Source organism: Paroedura picta, chromosome 4, assembly GCF_049243985.1.
Source record: "Paroedura picta isolate Pp20150507F chromosome 4, Ppicta_v3.0, whole genome shotgun sequence".
In the NCBI taxonomy this organism is placed as follows: Eukaryota; Metazoa; Chordata; class Lepidosauria; order Squamata; family Gekkonidae; genus Paroedura; species Paroedura picta.
This window is the reverse complement of record NC_135372.1, coordinates 34,111,111-34,136,232: the sequence shown is the minus strand read 5'-3', so window position 1 is coordinate 34,136,232 and position 25,122 is coordinate 34,111,111. Positions and strand designations below refer to the sequence as shown.

Sequence of the window (25,122 nt, the reverse complement as noted above, 5' to 3'; positions counted from 1 at the left end):
TTTTTCATTGTTTAATTCTCCCTTCCACAGGGTAACGTGGAAGTCAAACCGAAACCAGAGTGGAGTGTTCCCATCAAGGCCAAGGACTGCTTTGCCCACCACAGCAAAAGAAGGATTTTTTTGGTGGTGTTGTCAGGTCACAGCTGACTAATGTCAGCCCCGTAGGGCTTTCAAGGCAAGAGACGTTCAGCGGTGGTTTGCCATTGCCCGCCTCCATATTGTGACTCTGGAATTCCTTGGAGGAATCCCATCCAAGCACTGATCAGACTAATGCTGCTTAGCTTCTGAGATCTGACAAAATCAAGCTAGCCTGAACTATCCATAGCCCATTCTGCACACATAGGATAATGCACTTTCAATGTGCTTTGGCAGCTGGACAGGAAAATCTACTTCTAAAGTGCATTATCTATTGTGTGCAGAATAGGCCCAGGTCAGGGCAAAAGAAGGATTAACGTTTTACTAGGCATCTTGTAGAAAACTATTTATTTTCTCCTTATCTCAGTTGCCCAGATGAGCCCGTTCTCATCTTAGGTTAGAAGCTAAGCAGGGTCAGCCTCAGTTATTCCTTGAACGGGAGACCACCAAGAAAAACAGGGGTTGCTATGAAGAGGAAGCGAATGGCAAACCAGTTCTGCTCACCTTTAATCCAGAGTTGGTTGTCACATGATGACACCCAATTGTAATTCTTATTTCTCCTCATCAGCTGGAATTTAAAGTGCTTATGCCTGTCCAGTTAAAATCTCATTCCACAAAAAAATGTCAGAATTTGCAATATCTGCAGTGTGCATAACTGAGCAAAATATAAAAGGTGTCCTGCAGGGGGTATTGGAGGAGATATATATGTAACACAGTTAGAATTGGAACTTCCTAATGGTTTTCACATTTTATCCTCCAGTGTCTTGATTGGGTCGACAAGAGACTTCTTGTTTTTTGAGCACACTTCCTCTCTGCTTGCCTCCAGAACATTCATTGAATGGAAGAATGAATGGAAGAATATATATATATATATATATATATATATATATATATATATATATATATATATATATATATATATATATATATATATATTAAGAGTAATATATATATTACTATTGAGATCCTTCCTTCCCTTTCTATTTTCTAACATTTTTCATTTCCCCCCTCTTCCTTTCTTCCTCCCGTCTTTCTTTCTTTCCTCCATCCCTTCCTCCTTTCCTTCCTCCCTTCCTATTCTCCCTTTCTACTTTCTAACATTTTTCTTTTTCTCCCTCCCTCCCACCATGGCTAACCTGCCTTCACATTCACCCCACAAAGGGGGCCCAAGGCAACCCCCACCGGTTACTTTCCTGTTCCTTTCAATGGACTTCCAAAACTTCTTTCCTGTTGAATCCGATTGCATTTTTACCAAGCAGAAAATATAGTAATTTTGATTGTGACAAAAAGCTTCCCCCTCCCTACCATGATTTTTCTAAAAGTGCCTTAGCTCTAGAGTTGTAATTACCAACAACAAGTGCAAATTAATCTAACTACAGTGTGCCGTCTTGTTCCTGGTCCCTTCCTACGTGGCTTTCGTTTACAGTTGCCTAGTCTTCTTTTTTATCTCTTCAAAATGTATGAGCCAGCACAGAGGAAACTGTTCTAGAATAACCAGGGATCTAAGAAAATCAGAGTCCACTGGCACCTTTAAGACCAACAAAGATTTATTCAAGGCGTGAGCTTTTGCGTGCAAGCACTCTTCCTCAATCTAAGGTTTGTGTTACGTCCCTTCAGTAGGTCTGTAGCCCAGATGATGTGAAGAATCCTCTGAGAGCCATCTTGTGACCCGACTGAGGTTACAGCTCTATACTTCCTTGTCAATCATTTTAGGATACAGACTGAGCTCACTGCCGGCATAATCCCGAGAGAACCAGTGCCTAGCTATGCTGGTGCCATGTCTCCTCCCCCTTCCGCCAATGTAGCAGTGCAGGCACGAAGGGTTACAACACCTCCTTTCTCACCGCAGCCACTGATCTGCATAGCTATTACTGGATACCCAAAAGTTGGGTGAGAGAATAAAATATAGAAACTATAATAAACTGGATAGTAAAGAGTTAATTGAAGCCTTATTAAGGGAAACTCCACCTCTCAATTTATTCTTTTTCCTTCCTTTCATTTTCCTAAGTTAGTGGGAGCTAGGTTGCAAATGAAGAAGCTGAGTTCTGCAGTTCCCATGAGCATCTAGATTTATTGATTATAAAATTGGTCATGAAGGTGCAAACATGGCTTCATATGGCAAAATTGAGGAGTTTGATTCAGAAAAGGAGGAATGGCAACTATATAAAGGTAAAGGTATCCCCTGTGCAAGCACCGAGTCATGTCTGACCCTTGGGGTGACACCCTCCAGCGTTTTCATGGCAGACTCAATACGGGGTGGTTTTCCAGTGCCTTCCCCAGTCATTACCATTTACCCCCCAGCAAGCTGGGTACTCATTTTACCGACCTCGGAAGGATGGAAGGCTGAGTCAACCTTGAGCTGGCTGCTGGGACTGAACTCCCAACCTCATGGGCAGACAGCTTCAGACAGCATTTCTGCCGCTTACCACTCTGCGCCACAAGAGGCCCGGCATAGATCGCTATTTTTTGGCTAATGGAATCACAGAAAGCAATATTTCTCAGTGTCTGTGGCAGCAAAACTTATTCCCGCTAAAGAAACAAAACTAAATTGTACACCACCCTGAACTGGTGCACTGGGAGTATGGCACATAAATTAAATAAATAAATAAACCAAACTATGTGTATTTATTACAAAGTGCACTAAAATGAGGCTATAAAAACATTGGTACAATACGCCCTTGAAGTGGTGAATAGTTGAACTAAGAAGTATAGCCTGATACATTTTGATATTTCTAGGTTAAAAACCCAGTATTAATAAAACAGGACCAATAATTCAATACATTTAGGTTGATAACCTCGAACCGCATTAAAACAGGACCAAACGTGGTTTGGTCTCCAAGGCTTTTCTCAGTGGTCTATTGATGCACACTATAACATATAATCACGTGTTAGTGCCAAGGCTGGTTAATTATAAGGCATTCCAGATATCCTCTGTGGCAAAAGTATTAGGTTATATGAGGGCTATCTTGAAATTTTGAGCACACGCATCCAAAGAATGCAACTTTAACCGTTCTTTCTGACCATGGTGATCATACCTCTTGGAGCACGCACATATGTATCCACTTTTAAGGGACACTTGAAGGCAAACAGCACCAACAAGGCCCACGAGAAGCAACGTCAAGACAGAGAATCCCAGCTGAACGCATGGGCCAATGCGGTAAGCCCAACACAACGCATGTCAACCCTTGGAATTCAAGCCGAGCCTAATGAAGCAAGGGACTCTGATGCAGGTCTAATATTACCAAGTTCAAACCTCAGAAGTCAAGCAAAACCCAGGGCCAATGTGGCAAGCTCAACAGAACCACTGTCATTCCAGAGAAGACAAGCCAACCTGGCAGGGTACTGACATAGATACAAACACACTAACACCTTTTCCCCAAGGAATGCCTCCTCAACACCAGAGCCGTGGGGTTTGGAGCCCTTGAGTTCTCCTCTCTCTGTAATCTGCAGCCTATACCATCACCACAAGCTCAGAGGAACCTAGACATACATCTACAGCTGCCTGTCATCATTGGTTCACCTTCCCCTCCCCCATTCCTGCAAAGAAGAAGCTTCGTTCCAGGTATTTCTGTGGGTTCAGCTTCTTTTAATTCACTTTCCTGGCTACTTTTCTATCTCCTCTCGTTGCAATGATATTATTTTTCTTCATGTGAGCGACAAGAACAGCATTTCCCATCCCATGCTTCCTCATTTAGGGATCAACCGGAAATAATAATATTGTCAAAAAAGAAAGAAACAGGATTATGCCACAAGGTGCCACGCCCCAAGCACATTCTTCTTCCCACTCTGCTGCACAGCAACTGGGATTCAGTCAAAGGGCTTTACAAGATTTTTTAAAAGCACAATTTGGAAGGTGGATTTTACAGAGGTTGCCTGAGTGAGAACCAAGTATTGTGTGTAACAAAGCCGATGAATGCACAGTAATTTCTTACACAAGTTCTTGTAACCCCCAAGGTTTATAGTGACATTTAAATAAGCACTGAGTAACCCTGTACAATTTAACCTTCCTACCTACAGCATCAAACATGTCACAGTACAATACAGAAATTGGTAGAAATGCCTGCAGGTATGTTACATTGTTTTCCAATGTGATTAGCTGTTTTCGCACTCAGTGCCGCTTTATTTATTTACCGTACATACTCGCGTATAAGCCGAGGCACCTAATTTTCCATAAAATCTAGGCAAACTTATTGACTTGCATATAAGCCAAGGCTGGGAAATGCTCCATCATCACAGGCTCTCCCATCCCACATTGCCATTCCTTTTACCATTGAAGGCAAAAGGAAAGATCAGAGTCCCTCAGTCAAACCATTGATGTCCTACAAGCTGCCAGAGCAAGCTCAGATTGCAGCACACATTTGCCAAAGTCAATGCAATGATTAACTGGCTGGAGCAGGCTTTTATTTCAATTACCGTATATACCCACATATAAGCTGAGGAGGGCTTTTTCAGTGTGAAGGTGCTGAAAAACTAGGCTTATGAGCGAGTATATAGGGTATACTGAGAGTTCTAGACTGCCCCTCTCTTTTAAAAAAAAGGTCCCAGGGCAGTATACAACAGTAAAAGAGTACAAGGTATAAAATAACAAGTAAAACGTTAATAATTAAAACCGAATCCTCAAATCCTATTTGTGTGTTTCATGCGCCCCGCTAACTTTTGTCTAGATTTTATAGAGGGACAACCAAGTTGTAGAACTTCCCTGTTATTCCTTTCTGCTTCTGAGACTTAAGCTTTGGGAAGGGCATCTCCCCCACTGACTCCCCAAGGCAGAGAATTCTGGCACAAGTGTGTAATAATTTGACTCACCCTCAGAATCCAGAGCCATGTGGTTCAAGAGTAGCAGGTTGATGTTCAGGCAAATTGACATCTTGGCCTTCTGGGGGGGAATAAGTGAGTGGTGCAGGCTGAAGAAGTCACCTCTCTGGAAAAGAAAGTATTCTGTTGGCATGCTTCACAGTGAGCATGAGAGAAATCTCTGAGCCACAAGCAAGAGGTCTCAGCAGGCTGTCTTTTTCTCAGTCTAGTGGCTCAGCAGATTGGTGGCATGTGACACATAAGGCCCAGGTACGTAGTTCCACACCACTGTGTCATACTCAGGTACCCCATTGCCACTAATGCCAACAATAGGGATGCCAGTATCCAGGTGGGACTGGAGGATCTCCAGGAACTATTATCCTCCATTGAGGTCCCTTCCTGCCCCAAATGCTGCCCACTCCTGGCTCCTCCCCCAATGTCTCCAGGGATTCCTCAACCCAGAACTGGCAACTTTAGTTGGGACCTGGGGATCCCCTGGAATTACAGCTCATCTCCAGACTAAAGAGAGTTCCCCTGGAGAATATGGCTACTTTGGAGGGTAGAGTCCATACTGTTAGCCTCCACTCCAAATGAAGGAGGAAGAGGAGGAGTGGGGGAGGATTTAGTTTATATGCTGCTTTTGCTCTATATGCCACTTTTTCCCACCCACTCCTGACTCCACCCCCAAAGTCGCCAGGTCTTTCCCAACCAAGAGTGGACATGCGTGACCCACATATCAAGTGCAGGCTTGCTGAGTGGACCGGTCACCTCATTCATTGGAGAGGTGAACTCCAGGGCTGGCTTGCAGAGACCAAGCTGCCTCCAGCTGAGCAGGAGGAGGAGGTTAAAAGATCTCCGCCGTCCACCTCCCCCAAGTTGACTCCTAAGAAGTCCATATTGATGGAGGCTGTCAGGGAGCTGTTCAGCTAAGGTTGTCATTTCTGGGTTGGGAAATACCTGGAGACTTTGGGGTGGAGTCGGGAGTGGGTGGGAAAAGGTGGCCTATAGAGTTCTCCAGGGATCTCTGTAGTCTGGAAATGAGTTATAATCCTGGGAGATCCCCAGGTCCCACCTGGAAGACCACAAGCACCCTCGCAGACTTCACTTAAAGGCTGGGTCCACAGAGAGAGGACGGGGAGGTTTTTCCTTACCTAACATATGCATCTAGAGACTGTGAAGATACTTTAAATAGTTCAGGAAGTTAACTGAGACTGAGGCTTTGGCTTGTCTGACATAAAGTGCAAATGCCATCCTAGCAATTGAGGAAAGATCCCAGAAAATGAAATAAATCCAGAAGTTGTTCTGGCTGGACACCAAGGAAGAGAGAAAGTTTTGAGAGTTCTCTGTTAATTAACTTGGCAGCCTCTTCAAACAGCTGTCTCCTGTTTCTTGCTATTTGCTGGCCTGTGGTGCTTCTTTGAATTTGGCCCTCCTGGAAGTTGGCATCCCTACAAGTGACCTTGGACTTCCTTGGTGCACTCCCATCCAAACAGTAGCCAAGGTCAACCCTGCTCAGCTTCTGAGATCTGGCTAGCCTGGGCCACCCGGGTCAGGGCTGCCGATCCCTACCCCTGAATTAATTTTCAAAAAGACCTTTCCTTTTTGCATTTCCAAAGTTTTTCAAAGGAAACTTGACACAGAGCACCAGGCAATATGAAGTCGGCAATGCTGGAAAAATGATGATTTGGTAAGCCGATCAATTGTCTCTGACATCGGGATGAAAGGCAAGGAATTGTACAAAGCTAAAAAGAAAAATGTCACTCCTCTTCATAAGTATGTGGGGGGAGGGGGACTAGAACCAGGGTCCTTGTGGTCCCTTCTCCTTCCCACACCATGCACACCGTTGCTTAGAAGCAGGAGCTACATGCAGCCCTGGGGATTGCATCTTTGCAAGCAATTCCTTTTGTTCTGGGACGGGGCGGTCCTTTCTCCTTTCATGCTGCTGTCAAGCTGATCAGAGCAAGGGAGGGACTTTGCGAAGTGCCACAGATTCTAAAGAGGCTGATTCTTTGAATTAGCCAGAGATCCTCTGCGGAATGACAGTCCCTCCTTGGCTGAATTCAGTGTGGAAATAAGCAGCCTTGCTCTCTTCCTTCAACAGGTGAAGACCCATCAGCCATGATAAAGTAGAAGAAAAAAGCCTCAAGCTGACGATGGCAAAGTGATTTAATGTTCAAACCAAATTCACAATATTCGAAACAATTTCAAAACAGGTATATGTCCATTTTCGATTTCTTCATCAGTGATTTCTAAATCTAAATATATATATAATATTTTATCTAACATATAAATATATCCCCATGCTACATGTTAATTCAATGTAAAGCTCAAAAGTACAAAAATAAAATTGGGAATACCTCAATATTGTAATAACTCAGTCCTCTTCACTGATGAAGAAATCGAAAATGGACGTATACCTGGGAATCTGTTTTGGAATTGTTTCGAATATTGTGAATTCGGTTTGAACATTAAATCACTTCTTCATCGCCAGCTTGAGACTTTTTTCTTCTACTTACTCTTTACCTTGGCAACCATGATCTCTTCAGACCAGGGGTAATCAAACTGCAGACCTCCAGATGTCCATGGACTACAATTCCCATGAACCCCTGCCAGCAAATGCTGGCAGGGGCTCATGGGAATTGCAGTCCATGGACATCTGGGGGGCCGCAGTTTGACTACCCCTGCTTCAGACGATGAAGATCTCTTCCAAAGGGAGTGGGGTTCCCTTTTGCTAAGTCCGCAGAGCAGGTGCTGCTAAAAGGGAAGGCAGAGACTGGCTAGGGAGCAGAAGCACAAACAGCATGTGCTACGGGCCTCCTGTTTCTGGGGGCTTCATGGTGCTGTGCAGTGAGGGGGCTTTCACACTGCGATTGTTATATATTTATGTGGTTTGTGTACTACAGGAATGAAAAAACGGCAATATGCACGCTTTGTTAGTAACTGAACTTGCATATCACTCATTGAGCATGGGCGTGAACCACAAACCGCACAACTGTGAAGGTCCCCTTATTTGGGCCTTACACTTGCACATCCTACCAAGATTCAAGAAATGTTTTCAGCCCAGTGAAGCTGTCCGTTGCTTTAAAAAGTTCCAAGGATCCCTAGGTGGGGAGGTGCCACTGCAACTTGTGCAACACTGTTCCTTCAACGGTGTTGTTTTCATAGACAACATCTGCTTTTCCAGCTTTAAAAATCTTGAATGGATAGGTGTAAGGCTTATGGGTTATTAAACCTTAAGAAAATTAACTGGCAGAGTTACACCATCCTTTACGTCTACAGAAGTCAAGGGCTTTGAAGGGGGTAACTCTGCTTATACTCCAGCCTGGGTAGCACAAGCTACCCTGATCTTGCCTGGCCTTGGGAACTAAGCAGGGTCAGCCCTGGTTAGTACTTAGATGGGGAGACCACGAAGTTTGCTATGCAGGGGCAGGCAATGGCAAACCGCTACCACTCATCTCTTGCCTTCAAAACCCTGTGGGTCACCACTGTAGGACTATACAAGATCTGTAGTGGGCGTGATTTAAAAGCATCTGAAGAATATCCTACAGGGGGCATAGGTGTATTTGGCATAGTTAGAATAGGAGCTTCCTGGCATTTTTCCTGGAAGTGTCCTGGAGACTTCCTTCTCCCCTGCCCACACTTCCTCCCTGCTTGCCTCCAGAACTGACTAACAGAACAACGATGAGCAGCTATTAGCTAGGACGCTCAGTCTTGTTTCTCCTCTTAATAAAACTATTTTATGCTCTTAAACAATCCGGGGCTTCTCTACTCTTTGTGTATTTAAACTTGGCCAACAGCTTGTAAGTCAGCTGCAACTGACTGTACTTCTCACCACCACCACCACTGTTTTAAGATTCAACCACACTACACAGATTGGGTTTGGGTCCCTTAAGGCAGGGGTAGTCAACCCGTGGTCCTCCAGATGTCCATGGACTACAATTCCCATGAGCCCCTGCCAGCGTTTTCTGGCAGGGGCTCATGGGAATTGTAGTCCATGGACATCTGGAGGACCACAGGTTGACTACCCCTGCCTTAAGTCATGGGACACACAGCCCACTGAAGCAAGGATCAGGTCACACACCACACTCCTAGAGAGAGAATCAACCCCTCCCCCCCCCCAATCCAACAGCCACCATCCTAAATAGGAAATGCCAGGGATTATGGAAAGAGTTCAAAAGCAATCCAGCTGCTTTTTATTTATTGAATACAATAGCCTATTTTGGGCTTCTCGGGCCTTTTGCCCGCTGTTTAAAAGGTACAATTAGTCATTTATAAATGGCTTCACCACAGTGGTGATGCTACAGCCGTGACCAAGGCAACAGCCGGCTGTCGTGTTCATAAAGACGCTGAAGAGAGGAAGCGCAGAGAGAGAGAGATCTTTTATCGCCAAACCAGAATTCCCAGAACGGGAGAGACTTGTTCTGACAGCCGCATGTTTATTGAGAACTTCCCTAGAGCTTTATGGGGTCTTTTTTCCACCCCTGTCTTGACAAAAGCTTTACTTGGCGGCATTATTCCCATTTTATAGAAGGAAAAACGAATACCGAATTAGATGAGGCTGAGGCATCAAGGAGCAAAGGTTAACTCTTCTTCCTCTGCCCACCACATATCTCTTTCCCTACCTCAAGGCCTCTTTGTGTTAAGAGGCTGGTTGGTTTGGTTACTTCATTTAGACCCTCTCTTTTCTCCCTGATGGGCAGCTCACAACATTCTCCTCTCTTCTGTTTTATCCTCACAACAACCCTGTGAGGTAGGATAAGGCTGAGGATTTAGGCCAAGGCCACACAGGAAACTTCCACGACAGAGCAGGGATTTGAACCTGGGTCTCCCATATTTGAGTCTCGACACGCTAACCACGGGCTCTGTCCTCATCATAGAAGTAAAATCTCCCTTCTCGTCCATTCCATGGTACGGATTTTATCCCCCAACACACTGCTAATAAGGTTGGGAAGAATGGCTAGGAAAGTCATTAAATATCTTTCTGTTAATCACGTTAAGGACAACAGGCCAAAAAGGAAGAGTTTCCCAGTAGGTAAAACTGACTCAGGTCTGCCAGAGCCTTATTTTTGAGAATTGTACATATGAGATATATCTGTTATTTCCTCATATTACAAATTGTTCAGATACCCCCACCATTATAATGTTATTATCTGGATACCTTTCTTCCTGGTCCTGTTATAAGGGGATTGTTCCAAGTCTAATCCTTTCTGATCTAGAGGTAGATATTGTCCATTCTTCTTTTTTCCCCTTTTTCTTTGGGGAAGGTGCAGAGCCTACCCATTTATTTACTCCTATAGTACATTTTTATGCTGCCTTTCTTCTAAGGAACTCACAGATTTTGTCCCGTGCTCCTCTGTTTTATCTGCACGACAACCACCCAGTAAGGGAGGTAGGACTAGCAGAGACCTTTTCAACACCAATGATACGGTCAATGTACCCTTCTTAATTGTGGAACGCTGAGAGTAATTAACAGAGACCTTCTTGTTCTGCTCCATCCACCTCCTCACGAAAAATGGAGGGAAAATCTGGCCTCTGAGGGAAGGAAGCGTGGGGTATAGTTGCACTCATAGTGGCACTTCTGTTGATTTATTTTTAAGGATTTGTGCCCTACTACCCTCCCCAAAGGGACTCCAAGCGCAAAACCTATGCAACAAAGCCGGCAAACAGCAGACAAGCCAAACAAAAATACAAACTGCATCTTGGGTCCAACCTGAACTCATCAGCTGGTCCGGGCTGTGGTCTCTAAGGGCTAAGAACTCCTTTTATTTTTTTTAATTTATTGTTGTATTTCTATACCACCGCTCCCAGAAACTGGCTCGTGGTGGTTCACAAACAGTATCGATAAAAATTCTCCCCCAAAACAATATTAAATATAAATACAAAGACAAGATGGCGGAATTTTAAAAATTGCTCCCCATATTCTGAGCATCGATCTTTATATGTAGTTGACCACCTCAGCAGGAGCCCTTATGGTTCTGCTCATGCTCAAGTGTTACAACGTTATTGATTTATCTATCGTATGGCGTGTTTCGTGTAACCAGGAGAGCTGAGGAGTGGGATGTTGGAGATGGTTTGCCATTTCCTGTCCCCGCATTATGACCCCTAGTGTTCCTTGGAGGAACTACCACCCAAATCCTCAGAGGTCTCCCATCCAAATACTAGAGGCAGGGTCAGCCCTGCTTAGCTTCCAAAACATGACAGGATGGGGCTTGCCTGGGCTATCTAGATCAGGGCCATTATAAGGTATTGGAAACAGGAAGGGGAGAGGGAATCCTCAGCAAAGCTATTGCACTGCTGGCATCTATGGGCTCATGTAGTCCATGGGCATCTGGAGGGTCACAGTTTGACTACCCCTGGCCAGATGCGACAGTTTCATCAGTAATCTTACCAGCCTTCTGTTTTCATGTGATTGCATTGTTAAATACAAACAACGGGCAAAAGCACAGAATTCAACATTTAAGGTTCAGGAAGCATTTCGAAAAGCAAAATCTACAACCGATTTGGCAGCGATTTTGTTGCTGTTGCTAAATAAGTACATTTGTAACACAAAGTAGAGGTTATTTGCAGCTTCTGTTAATTGGAAGGCAGCATCTGACACAATCCCCGGACACCTACCAAGACAGAAATTGAAAATGACAAATATAGACAAATGTTTGTGGGTTTTTTTATTAAAATGCAGTGTACTGAAATATCAGCCCAAGTCAAAAGTCGATTTGGCTGGCCATCTTACTTAAAGATATAAACATTTGTCAATGTCAGGAAAAAGGAATTAAGTTTGCAGCCAGTCAGACGTTGAGAGAAAATGGGTATAATAATGTTTACTCCCAAGGATAGTGAGAAAGTAGATAAAAACAACAGTGGACCTCAATGGAACAGGCTTCCCCCGGAGGTGGTGGGTTCTCCATCTTTGGAAATTTTTAAACAGAGGCACCTAACAACAACAAAGATAGCCATCTGATGGAGAGGCTGATTCTGTGAAGGTTCAAAGGGGTGGCAGGTTAGCGTGGATGAGCAATAGGATTATGAGCGTCCTGCACAGGGCACATGGTTAGACTAGATGACCCAGAGGGTCCCTTCCAACTCTATGATTCTATGACAAAGGAAAATGCTGGAAAGGTCAAGATATAGACGGAATCTTTTACTGTATGTGGTGGACTAGTAAAAAAGGAAAAAGGTATTTGAAGGAAATACATGGGGCAATGCTGAATATATTAAAATTTTAATTCCCTGCAGAAGTTAGGAATGTGAGGCTAGGACTACCGCCAACATCCTGTGGAATTACCACTGCAAGATAGAGAATATTACTTTTACGCGATCACTGCTGCCGGACTTCAGATTGCATCAAGGTGGAAGCAACAAGAACCCCTTGATTTAGACTGCTCTATTGGAAAGATCAGAGAGTTCACAATAATGGCAAAGTTAACCTGCCTAATCAATAGAAGACCACAAAAGAATTTCAAGACTGTTGGGCCAGTTAATTGCAAGTAATTTTTCTTTTTATGATTTAACCTTTCTTCCTGATAAACCGACACAATTTGTAAAGGAAAAGGACTACCACTCACCTAATTATCAAAAGCGTTGGTAGAGATATTTGAATATTCGGTGACAGTGGCTAGAATAATTTATGCAGCAAAATGGAAATTGGATGGCTTTCCAAGCTTAGAAGAATGGGGAAACAAACTTGTCGATTATGCAGTGATGGCGAAATCAGTTTTGAACTTTCAGGAGAGATGGCATGTTTATTATACAGTCTGCAAAAAATCAAAGGAAATCAGGAGGCTGATAAATCAATCCTAACCTGGTCGGTAAGTCTCTCAAAACTTTATTCCAATGTGTAGAGTAACCAAAACGGGATCCTAGGTATTCAAACCTGTTTCCCCAATATTTCTTCGGTGATTACTCCTCTATATATTCTCAGTTTGAAGAAGGCTTAATACAAATCAAATTATAAGGTATCACATAGGCATCTGCTCCAATGTTATGGGGTTGTATACAACCCCATTCGGGTTACTCTACAGATTGAAATAAACTTTTGAGAGACTTATTGAACTATGTCATAAACTTTCTATTAAACTTTGGCATATTAAAATTCATCGCTAGTAGGCAGGAATGAAAAATCTGCCACAGAATATGTAGCAGTGATAAAATCAATAATAGAAACTCCCTCCCCATGAATCCAACGCTCTGAATGGACCAACCACAGGGCTGTTAAATTGTTGAGGTTGTTAATCACTGTCCTCTCAGTTATTGCTGTGACTTTTGTTATCTGTCATGGTTACCAAGTTATCCTGCATTGTTTCCTGTTCCCCTACATTTCCTGTAAACCGCCCTGATCTTTAGGGGAGGGCGGTCTATAAAAGTAATAATAAATAAAATAAAAATGTAAAATACATCAGCTATGAAATTTGCAATTTAAAATGTTTGAAGTAATAGATAGAAAAATGTCTTAATTATAATGAAGGGAATGCTGGGAAGAAATAGTTTCTGCTCCATACACCCAGTCAAATGTTATAATGTTGGACATATATTTTTTCTGTTATATAATCCCTCTTTTTCTTTTGTATCTCTTTTATATTATTGATATGTATTTTAAAATACAGATATTATTATTAAAAAATTAAACTGGGTAAGCCTTAGGACATTAGAACGAAAACCAAAATCTTCTACCATATCTGTAGGTTTGTAACTTATAACATGATTTAGATGTGTGAACAGTATAAAGGAACATTACCTGCCTGATATTCTTATTTTAAATGACTTTGTAATAACCAATTACACACAAAAAAACTGTCGGTCAAGCAAAAATATGTATTGGGCCCATTTTTCTTTATGCCTGTATTTTAGCATGGGGTGACAAAATATCTTGAAATGCTGCTGGGTAGGGAAGAGTCCAGGAATTCATGGGAGAAAAGGGGGTTGGGTCAAAGTTTCAGACCTTACCTCACTTCCAGATTTAAGAGGTGAGTCCTGAAGCCAGATAGGGACCAGTGTGTTTCTCATGGGGCAAATAATATTCCAATGGATATATCTGAGAAATATAACTGAGAGCCAGTGTAAGAGCAGCAGCTTCTAATCTGGTGAGCCGGGCTCGATTCTCCACTCCTCTACATGCAGCCAGCTGGGTGATCTTGGGCTCATCGCAGTCCTGATAGTGCAGTTCTGACCAAGGAATCCTGTCAGAGCTCTCTCAGCCCCACCTACCTCACAGAGGGAGCGTAAGCCACCTCTTCGGGCAGTTAAAAGCGGGGTATAAAAACCAACTCTTCTTCTGAGCCTGCCGAATCTGGGTGGTGGGGTGGGAAGGACCATGATGATGATAAGGAAAGGAAGAAACATTTAAAGGGATGGTTGTCTGTTCTTTTGAGGCACAAGGGATTTGTGTACAGGTGAATAGTCAATGACTCCCCAAACTATCCCAATGCCATTGCAGAGAAATTTGGAGTTCCATCGTCACCTTGGCAGTTTGGGAAGGCTGAAAACAGAAAGCCCTTTTTAAAAAGAAAAAAAAAAGAATGGTATTCTGTCTTTGTGCGTTCCCTGAATCCAGAAACAGGCATTGTTTGTCTGGTGTGAGTGAGAGGGATAATAGAAATCCAGCTGTGTGATTGTTCTTGTAAATAAATATGGTGAGCACGAACTGAGATGGTGTGATGGTCGGGAATCCTTCAGGGTGACGATTCAGATGCTCGTACAGGCAGAAAGAAGAATACCACCCCAGCTTTGGCCTGTGGACTGCTTGTACACTGCTTGAGAGCCAGTTTGGTGTAGTGGTTAGGAGTGCCGACTTCTAATCGGGCATGCCGGGTTCGATTCTGCACTCCCCCACATGCAGCCAGCTGGGTGACCTTGGGCTCGCCACGGCACTGATAAAACTGTTCTGACCGAGCAGTGATATCAGCGCTCTCTCAGCCTCACCCACCCCACAGGGTGTCTGTTGTGGGGAGAGGAATGGGAAGGCGACTGTAAGCCGCTTTGAGCCTCCTTCGGGTAGGGAAAAGCGGCATATAAGAACCAACTCTTCTTCTTCTTCTTCTTCTTCTTGTTACAGTACTGCACACTTTCTGGTATATCTGAGAGCAGGAGTGACTGCCTAACTGAGGACTCTTATGTCCGTAACTCTTTGAAGACCGTGAGAATTATCCTGTCCTGTGAGGAAATCTAGCACTGTTCTTCAAGGTATGAAGATGCACATAAGCCTTGGACCGGGTGTGGCCAAATTGTGGCTCTCCAGATGCCCATGGACTACAATTCCCATGAGCCCCTGACAGCATGTTAGACCAACCCCGCCTTAGACTTTCCACCTCCTTCACCAGCTTCATTTCACTGGCTTGCTCCATGAACACATCCAGTGTTTTACCTTTCATCACTGCTGCCCTTCAGTCTTCACCCTGTGATCCTTGGGCTACCAACAAACCAGTGTGTCTTGTGTTTGGGAAGTCAACTTGGGAAACATTTTCATCCGAAGGCATCATGGTTGATGGGTGGAATCTCAAAATTTCCTCTCTCTCATGTCTGATTGAAATGTATAGTACATACAACACCGCTCAGGGAAAGCTTCTTATTCTTTCACAAATGTCATAATCTTGACGGAAACCCAGATAGGCTTCTTGAGTTTTTCCTTGTAAGAAGAACCCTAAAAGTTGAGCCTTTATGGGCTCAACCATTACAGCAACCATTAAGTTGTACGGCTCACAGTCACTGATATACCCAAATGCCACAAACGTGACTAAGAGCTAAAACTGGCCTTGGCCACTGCCAGGGCTCCAGATGCATCCAGGAAGGTGACCTTGGCCCAGTCTCAGTTCTCTCAGAGCTCTCTCAGCCTTACTTACCTCACAGGATGTCTGTTGTGGGGAGAGGAACGGCAGGTGATTGTAAACTATATTGTAAAAATCTGCAATAGAGCCACACCTGCTCTGTAGGGTCTCCAAAAGTCATCTATAACAGCGGTCCGCAAGCTTGCGCCCACTGCGGACCGCTGCTCCGGAGTCCAGGGAGAGGGCAGCCCGGGGACCCAAGCACACGCGGCAGCCCCAGCGCAAGCGCACATGCGTGGACTGCTGCGCATGCTCGTTTGCGCCCGGCAGGGGCGCAAAAGCGCGTGCACGGCAGTCCGCGCATACGCGTTTGCGCTGCCGCCGGCCGCGGCTCCCCCTCCCGGCCCCTCTGGGCTGCAAGCAAATCGGCCACTAAAGCGGTCGATTAGCTTGCGGCTTGGCAAGCTTCTCTTCCCTCCCCCGAAACAAGAAGCTTGCCGGGCCATGAGCTAATCGGCCGCTTTGGCAGCCAATTTGCTCGTGGCCTGGCGAGCTTCTCGCTTCGGGGGGGGGGAGGGAAGAAGGAGCCGCGGCACGGCGCCAAGGCCTTCGCGGCCCACCACCGGGCCGCGGCCCGCGGGTTGGGGACCACTGATCTACAACTTGACGGCACTTTCTACCTTTACTGACTCGTATTGTCATTATTTCACGTGGGTCCCACAATCCTGGAGTTGGAAAGGGAAATATGGATCACAGTCTGTAGTGATGAAGGCTTCTACCCATCTTTCTCTCCTGCCCTCTTAGAAACCTAGCAAGAAAAAAGTTTGGTGGAACCTGGTGGTTGATTATTGGTTATAGAATGAGTGCGTTTATTTTTCTAGGTACCTTTTAAGCTAGACAACCCTGCAATATGTGAACGAAGCCAACTGTTAAGTTACCGTGTACTACAGAATTCCAGTGTGGTGTAGTGGTTAAAGAGCAGCACATTCTAATCTGGAGAACCACGTTTGCTTTCCCACTCCTCCATCACATGCAGCCAGATGGGTGACCTTGAGCCAGTCAGAGCCAGTCAAACAGATCAGTTCTTTCAGAGCTCTCTCAGCTCCACCTACCTCATGGGGTGTCTGCTGTGGGGAGAGGAAGGCGATTGTAAACCGTTGAGACTCCTTTGGGTAGAGAAAAGCGGCATATAAAAACCAACTCTTCCTCCTCTTCTTCTATCTCACAGGGCGTCTATTGTGGGGAGAGGAAAGGGAAGTGATTGTAAAACACTCTGGGACTCCTGCGGGTAGAGAAAAGTGGCATATAAGAACCAATTATTCCTCTTCTTCTTCTTCTACATTACAGAGTGTCTGTTGTGGGAAGTGATTGTAAGCCGCTTTGAGACTCCTTTGGCCAGTGAAAACTGGGGTATAAAACCAGCTCTTCTTCTATTTAGTTGAGCAGTCTCTGTATCCACAGTTCCCTTTCACCTAGAAACACAATCTGCTCTTCCTCCTTCTTGGCTTCCTGCCTGGCTTGTTGTGAACAAGCAAATCAATACAGGCTGCCACAGGAAACGGTTACAATATCCATCTAAGAGAAAACACTGTGGCATAGCTGGCAAAACCAACCAACCAACCAGTTCAAGTGTTCATATAAAAGTTGTCTTTTTACATTCAAGTGGCGTATATTGTTCTGTATTAATATGCAACAAGGTTCTGGTATGGAATACCTTGTTTCACCTCAGCTTTATCATAGCATATTTCACCTGAAAAGATCTGAAATACAAACAATGCAAAACGCAAAAGATCTGAAATACAAATAATGCAAAACGCAAAACCATCCCAACATCTAGAAGAACAGTTCCCCATGCACTGAATACATGCCAAATGCTTACCAGCATGGACAAAAAATGCAGCTCCTAAGTGCTGTAGTAACCTGCATTTATGTGGACCCACAAGCCACCTTAGTAAAATACATCTTTGCTAACAGCCCCCAGCTGAACAGAGTAAGAATTAAATGTAAACAGCTGAAGCCAATTACCCGAGCTTTGGCTGACCTAGATCACCTTCGACAGCAAGCAAGCGGTCAAAGCAACTGGCATTAGATCACCTTTGACATCTTTCAGATTGGTTGGCTGGTTTTGCCAGCAATGCCAGGGTGTTTTCTCTTATGCTGGTTTGTTGTGAACTGCTGGGAAGCGGGGTGGTGCCCAAGCCTTGGCTTCTGCCTCAAATGGCAACTCAGTCTGTCTGCAGCCTGACTAGGATGGCCCTCGCTAGCCGGATCTCATCAGATCAGGGAAGCAAAGCAGGATCGACCCTGGTTAAGATTTGGTTGGGAGTCCTCCAAGGAAGTCCAGGGTTGTGACGCTCAGGGAAAGCAACAGCAATCCGTGTCTGAGGGCCATTCTGCACCTGATAAATATAGTGGAATACTCAACTCATGCTGACGCCATATTTTTGACGTTTTGCACGACGTCGCCAGCATCCAGTGCCAAAGCAGCAAATCGGTAGCTGCATCATCCATTTTAAAGTGCTAGCTGGGGAGTCACATGAAGAACTGCTCTGCCAGAACAGCTGTGAAAGGACTGTGACTAGCCCGAGGTCACCCACCTGGCTGCATGTGGATGAGCATGGAATCAAACCCGGTATTCCAGATCACCACGACACCAAGCTGTGTGAGAAGCTATTCAATTTGTAGGCAGACAGCAGAAGATAGAGTTTGGTCATCTTTCTTTGGAAACTTTTAAACAGAGGCTGGATAGCCATCTGACGGAGAGGCTGATTCTGTGAAAGCTTAAGGGGGTGGCAGGTTACAGCGGATGAGCGATAGGGTTGTGAGTGTCCTGCATAATGCAGGGGGTTGGACTAGATGACCCATGAGGTCCCTTCTATTTCTATTATACTATGATTCTTGACAGCCCTGGAAGTGTTTCCTGAATGGGGTGGGAGTTAGTTGCTTATATATATTTTAGCATTTATTGCGTGATATGATCATATATGGTCATGTTGACCCACCCACCCTTCCTTAAATGGCCAATGATGGGCCTAAAAAGGGTGGGAAGGGGAGGAGCACGGATGGGTATAGACACAGCTATTCTTCCCGACCGCATTCTGCACAATTGCTCCACTTCTGGAGTTTTTCGAAGCCTGAAGAATGTTTCAAGGGTTTCTCAAATGGTAAATAAAGTTGAGAAAGGCCGCTCTACCCACTATACCTCGCAACCTGTGGTCGGTCGCCTTATCCGATGCTTTCAAAACGTGCGTTTAGCTGGTTGTCAAACACGGTACTCATACCTAGATTGCCAGCCACCTTGAGCATATTTTAAATAGGAAACTGCTACGGAGGTTTTAAAATAAAATCACTTCTGAATCCCTCCCAGAAGCCTGCTTCCTCCTGTTTGACATGGCAAATTGAACCTTCTTTTTTTCCTCCGGCACACTGCAATCTTTCTCAATTTAGGACTAGATCAAATCCTGCCCTAGCAGGCCTGTTGGGGGGAAAACACACCCACCATCTGCTCTGTTGGGGGCTGACATCTTCCTTCATGGTCGACTCTCCTGAAGAGGCACATCCATCTCGAGAGAAACGGAGCAGGGCAAAAGCATTTATTCCTGCAAAAACAGAGAGAGAGAGAGAGAGAGAGAGAGAGAGAGAGAGAGAGAGAGAGAGAGAGAGAGAGAGAAAGTTGTTTTAATATCAGACTGATCCTCCGGTTCATACCCGTGGGAGTAAAATGCACAGCTATTACAGGCCTTGTAAAATTCTCCCATTTCCCCTGGCTTCATGTCTGCCATATGCATTCTGTCCCTTTATGCCATTACAGCCCAGAGCTAATCCTCATTAATGGGTCTTGGGATCAAGGCTCTCCAGAGACTGATTGAAATGTATTCTGGCTGTCCCTGGGAAGATCAGAGGGAGAACAGAAACGCCATTCAGATCCCATCCTTTTCTCTGACAGCCTTGAAGGCCACAGACGAGGAGGAGAGGGCGTTGGCGTTCGGATCTTTGCACGGTGAGGATTGAGCGAGGGAGAACTTCTGTCCTGGGGAAGATCTCTAGCCATCACATAGCATACTACTATTATTATTAATGATAATAATACATTTTTATTTATATCCCGCCCTTCCAATGTAAGACATCCCAATGCCTGCCACTTATGCCCTCGACTAAGTCCCAGGAGGAGGTGGTTTGGCAGGGACAGATCTTCCATCTCTTCTCCTTCTTCCCCTAATGGTGAGGTCAGCTTCTACCGTAGGTATTCTTTTGGCCTTGACCATAAGCCAGGTGGAAAAGCTCTATAATAGAGGCCCTGATCTCTCCCAGGAGCTCATTCTACCAGGCTGGGGCCAGGGTGAAAAAGGCCCTGCCCCTGATCGAGGCTAACTTCACCTCTCTTTGGCTGGGGGCCCTGAGCAGGTGGTGTTGTGAAGATCTCAGCACTTTTGGGAGAGTATAAGGGGAAAGGCACCCCTGCAGGTACACCGGAACAGTTTAGAGAACTATTCCTAAGTATTCCTTGGGGAGGGAAGGTGGCGTGGTGCAGCCCAATCTTGTTGGCTCTTGGAAGCTACACAAGAACTTGGAAAGAAGGCCAAGGAGGGCTCTGCAGAGGAAGGCCTTGGCAACCCCCCCCCCCACACACACACATACACACACATACACTTCTTACTTGCCTTGAAAGCCTCTTGCTGGGGTCACCAGGAGTCAGTGAAGGAGATTGGGAAGGATGGCCATAAAGGAGACAGAAAATATTTTCAACTGTCAGAATGTGTCACTGGTGTCCAGGATCATGTTAATTCATGCTATAGCATTCCCAGTTCCTATGAATATTGTTGTTCTCGCCTATGCTATGTGAATGGGCAAAGGATTATCTGTTCCACTTACTATTTCTGATAAGGCCTTGGAGGAGGAGCTGGTCTCATGGCTTAAGTGCCACTCAACACATAACACCCGCTCAGGGTGGCTTTCCCGCCCCTGGGTGCTTCTTCCTCCAACTGGCTTGCCTGTCTGTCCAGCGGCCAGCCAATCGCCTTCCATCCCCCAACCCTGACCAACCCCTCCTCCTTCCATTTCCCTCCAAGGCTCAGAGGCTGCAGATTCCTGCTGTGTGAGAGCTGCCCCTGCCAGTGAGTTTCCTTCCTGGGGGCCTCCAGCCTGCAGCCTTTCTAGGGATAGGCCATCTGCAGAGTTCTTCAACCCCACCCCAATCTAGCGCCTGTTGAATTCCTGAATGAAACGGCTTTGTCCCTAGCTATATATAAGGCCAGGGGTTCATCCTTATGATGCCTGTACTCACACTAATTTCACTCTGGCATAGAATTCCCAATAGCTCTAGCTGCATCTAACATCAACCGGTAGATAAGAGCTGAACAGCACATTTGTCAAACCTTGTCTCACCTGGAGGCTGGCATCCCCGCTCGAAATTGTCTGTGAGCTGCTATTGGCCACATTTCAGTTGCCAACACGAGACATGCGAGTCGAGCGGTTACACACATTCTTCCGCCTTGGAGGCCCTCGGCAATTATTTTTGCCACGGCTGCTAGGAATGGTGACATTTGTGCACAACCCACAAGCCCTTCTCCATCATCAGAGGTTATAAAACACTCCCAAGCAGGCCGTGGAAGATTACAGAGCTGAAGAAGAAGAGCTGTTTTTTTATACCCCGCTGTTCACTACCTGAAGGAGTCCCAAAGCAGCTTACGGACATCTCTCTCTTGCTCTCCCAACGACAGATACCCAGTGAGGTAGGAGAGGCTGAGAGCTCTGAGAGAACTGTGACTGGCTACAGGTCACCCAGCTGGATGCATGTGGAGGAGTGGGGGAATCAAACCTGGTTCTCCAGATTAGAGTCCACTGATTGTAATCACTACACCACACTGTCTTATCAGCACAACAGCGAGCCCTGCCAGGAAACGGGGGCGACAACAAAGAAAAGTGGGACAATTTGTAGTTATTCACTGAGCAGAAAAGTAAACCTGTCCTTTAGGCTCACAATAAGGTAACAATATCAATATTTTACAGAAGATGTCTTTGCAAGGAATAAAGCTATACAAATTAAACAAACTTCTCTTTGTTTTTCTTTTAATGTGAAGGTTCCACCCAAACGGTCTCCAGATGTGTCCCGTTTTCAGACTTTTCCTCAGGGGAAAAAAAGTTTTCAGACTTTTCCTCTCACTATTAGATCAGTATAAGTGATTCCAAATAGGAATGTATAATGTCTTAATTAAATATAATAATTCTTAACATATAATCTGGCTAGCGTCTCCATTTCATATGGGGATGCTTGTCTGTAGACGGAAAACGGGGGCTGGCGATTGCCCCATCTCAGGGTAGGCTGATGAGTGGGGACCATGGCTCAGTATCATGACTTTGCTTTGCCTTTCTCTCCAATCCCATGCTACTGTATATGCCGGCGTATAAGACGACTGGACGTATAAGACGACCCCCCAACATTTCCACTCAAAATATAGAGTTTGTTACATTACAGTACCTGTCGTTATCACCATTGTACGGCCACAGCGCGACTGCAGTGCCTCCGGCCCGCCCCTGCATCTCCGTGACCGGCACTAGTGTGCAAGTGCGCATGTGCAAGCTCTGTGTAGACAAGGGGTGGGACGGAGCGCCGCTGCTTCCCGCCGAGCAGAACGGGCCGGTCATGCCGAAAAGGCTGGCACCCCTGTCTCGCTGCTGATGCTCACCGCAGCCATGCTGATGACCTGCCGCGGCCGCGCTGGATACCACGCGATACTGGATGGTATGTAGAATGAGGTGGGTGGGCATTGGGAGGCCACTATGGGCAGCTATGTCTATCCCAATTGAAGTGCACCCAGCGTATAGGACGACCCCCCCCCCACACACACTTGGAGGCATGTTTTTCAGGGGGGGGGAAGTAGTCTTATACGCCAGCAAATACAGTAATTTCTCCCAGGATAAAGTGCTCCACAATGCCATTTTCTTCCTCTTTTAAGGTGAGTTGTCAGTCTTTTGAGTACTTGACTGCATACTGCTCCGTCAGTTGTGCAGCCCGTCTCCAAATGCCCTCAGAAAGGAAATCGTCTCGCTGGCCTGCTAATGGGAGCAGAGCCTTTCAATTCAGCAGAGTCAGGAATCCACTCTGCTACGACCGTCCTTCAGCCTTTTTGGGATGGAATCCAAAGGTCATTTTCAACTGGCTTAACTCGCCTCCTGCAACAGGAACGAGGACAATCTTTCCTGCCAGTTTCCCTGCCTGCTGAACTACTACAAATGCTTTTTTTTCGGGGGGGGGGCTCTGAAGCCTCAGGAATGGTGCAGAGGTAAGGCTGTCAGCCCCCAGGTGGTGGTGGGAGATCAGTGATTTCAACTGATCTCTACATCAGGGGTAGTCAACCTGTGGTCCTCCAGATGTTCATGGACTACAATTCCCATGAGCCCCTGCTAGCAAATGCTGGCATGGGCTCATGGGATTTGTAGTCCGTGAACATCTGGAGGACCACAGGTTGACTACCCCTGCTCTACATGACAGAGATCAGTTCCCCTGGAGAAAATGGCTGCTTTGGGGGGTGGACTCTGTAGCATTGCACCCTGCTGAGGCCGCTCCCCTCCCCAAACCCTGATCTCCCAGGCTCCACCCCCCAAATCTCTAGGTATTTCTCAATCTACAGCAGGCAGCCCTTTGTGTGTGCACCTGTGTGTGGGGGTCTATAGCAGAAGAAAGGATAGAAACTGTCACCATTCCTTCCCAGTGACAGGAAACATCAACCCATGGGGGTCTTTTTGATAGGAAGGAAGACCCTGAAGGCAGGATTCAGAAAAACAGCATACACAAAAAAATCCAAGGCTGAAACATGACTGGAAGGGGGAAAAGGAAGCCATTTTGGTAGTTTGGGTCTAGGGCCAAGCAGGGTCCTTGGCCTAGAGTGAGTTACCCAAAATCATGCCAGACTGGAATACCATTTTATGTGTTTGTGCATGTGTGTTTTATTTGAGCTGCAGAGAAAAAACAAAGTCACAGGGAACTCATGTTTATCAAAACCTGTGCACAAAACAGAGGGTTGTATAGGATCTTATATATCTACCTCATAGGATTGGCTCAGAGGCCTGGACTGATACAATAATGCCCTCCCCGAAGTCTCCAGGTCAGTCCTGGAGCCCTTATCTGATGCCTCTGACGTGGCTGGATAGCCAGGTCAGGACTCCTCCTTCAGGTTTGTACTAAACAGAGCATACTCCGAAACAACCATCTACTTCTGGCATCAGCCTGTCCTAAACATTGATCGATCAGGGATGTAAAGTCATAGTGACCCAGAATCTTAGTTTAAATACGCCCAGGCTATCTGCATGCTACTTTGGGCATAATTCTTTCGCTTATCTATATTCGAGCTGTTCTGCATTCCCCTGTAGGCGAAAGGTTACAAAGCAGACAGCATTTCTTAATACAAAGACCAGCGAGCGATCAGATCTTAGTCTCCAATACAGAACTAAAAACCCATTTCTGATAGCTGTATGATCAATCCGAAGGCTGTAATCAATTCCTTTAAACACCGCGTCCTCAGTAGGGAGAAGCGGGTCTGACTGGATCTTTCTTCCAATGACAGGTTTGAAAAAGGGAATCATCAAAGAATATTAAAAATATATGCAAATACCAGCCAGGCACGAAGTCTCAGTGCATTGACACTGATAGGAAATTTGAGTACTCAGTTATTGTGTCATTGTTAATGCATTCAGAAGGGAAATGTAGTCATAATCCGAATTTAACATATTTTTTCTCTTTTAAAATTCATGCCGGCTCTTAAAATAACTAACCCTTGAACCTGTAAAGATACGCCTCAGAAAATCTTTTCCTTGGTGCCAAAGTTCTAGGAGGGGTACTTTGGATTAATGGTGTGTTCACCCATTAATTGATTAATAAATCTGCATATTAACAAACCTTTTAAAAAGAGAGAGCTCTTTTAAATATAGGTTAATGCTCAAAGCCTAAGAACCATGAAGGGATGCTTAGCAATAAAAGGAAACATTACTGATTTACTTCGGTGTTCAGTTTCAAGCTCCCCACTTGAAGAGGGATGTAGACAAACTGGAGTGTGTCCAGAGGAGAGCAACAAAGATGGTGAGTGGTTTGGAGAGCAAAGACGTATGAAGAAAGGTTGGGGGAGCTTGGTCTGTTTAGCCTGGAGAGGAGACGACTGAGAGGGAATCTGATAACCGTCTTCAAGTATTTAAAAGGCTGCCATATAGAAGATGGAGCAGAATTGTTCTCCCTTGCCCCGGAGGGACGGACCAGAACCAAGGGGATGAAATTAATTCAAAAGAAATTCTGTCTAAACATCCGGAAGAAGTTTCTGGCAGTCAGAGTGGTTTCTCAGTGGAACATGCTTCCTCGGGAGGTGGTGGGTTCTCCATCTTTGGACATTTTTAAACAGAGGCTGGATAGCCATCTAACGGAGAGACTGATTCTTTGAAGGCTCAA

At 45.3% G+C, this 25,122-nt stretch overlaps 1 protein-coding gene across 7 annotated transcripts in view; it reads right to left on the bottom strand.

The window, feature by feature from the left end:
* The window catches only part of TMEM121 (transmembrane protein 121), a 123,829-nt gene extending 104,566 nt beyond the window's left edge, over positions 1 to 19,263 (bottom strand). For 2 of the 7 annotated variants that reach the window (XM_077332278.1, XM_077332282.1), the window contains exons 1-3: positions 17,566 to 18,091; positions 12,492 to 12,680; positions 4,942 to 5,056 (exon numbers count right to left, since the gene is read on the bottom strand). The gene's annotated coding sequence lies outside the window, so the exon portion shown is untranslated. Of the gene's footprint in view, positions 1 to 4,941; positions 5,057 to 12,491; positions 12,681 to 15,286; positions 15,549 to 16,798; positions 16,864 to 17,565; positions 18,092 to 19,185 lie in introns of those variants that run through there. The other 5 variants (XM_077332281.1, XM_077332280.1, XM_077332283.1 and 2 more) reach the window with 5 other exon arrangements.
* Positions 19,264 to 25,122: the final 5,859 nt, after the last annotated feature.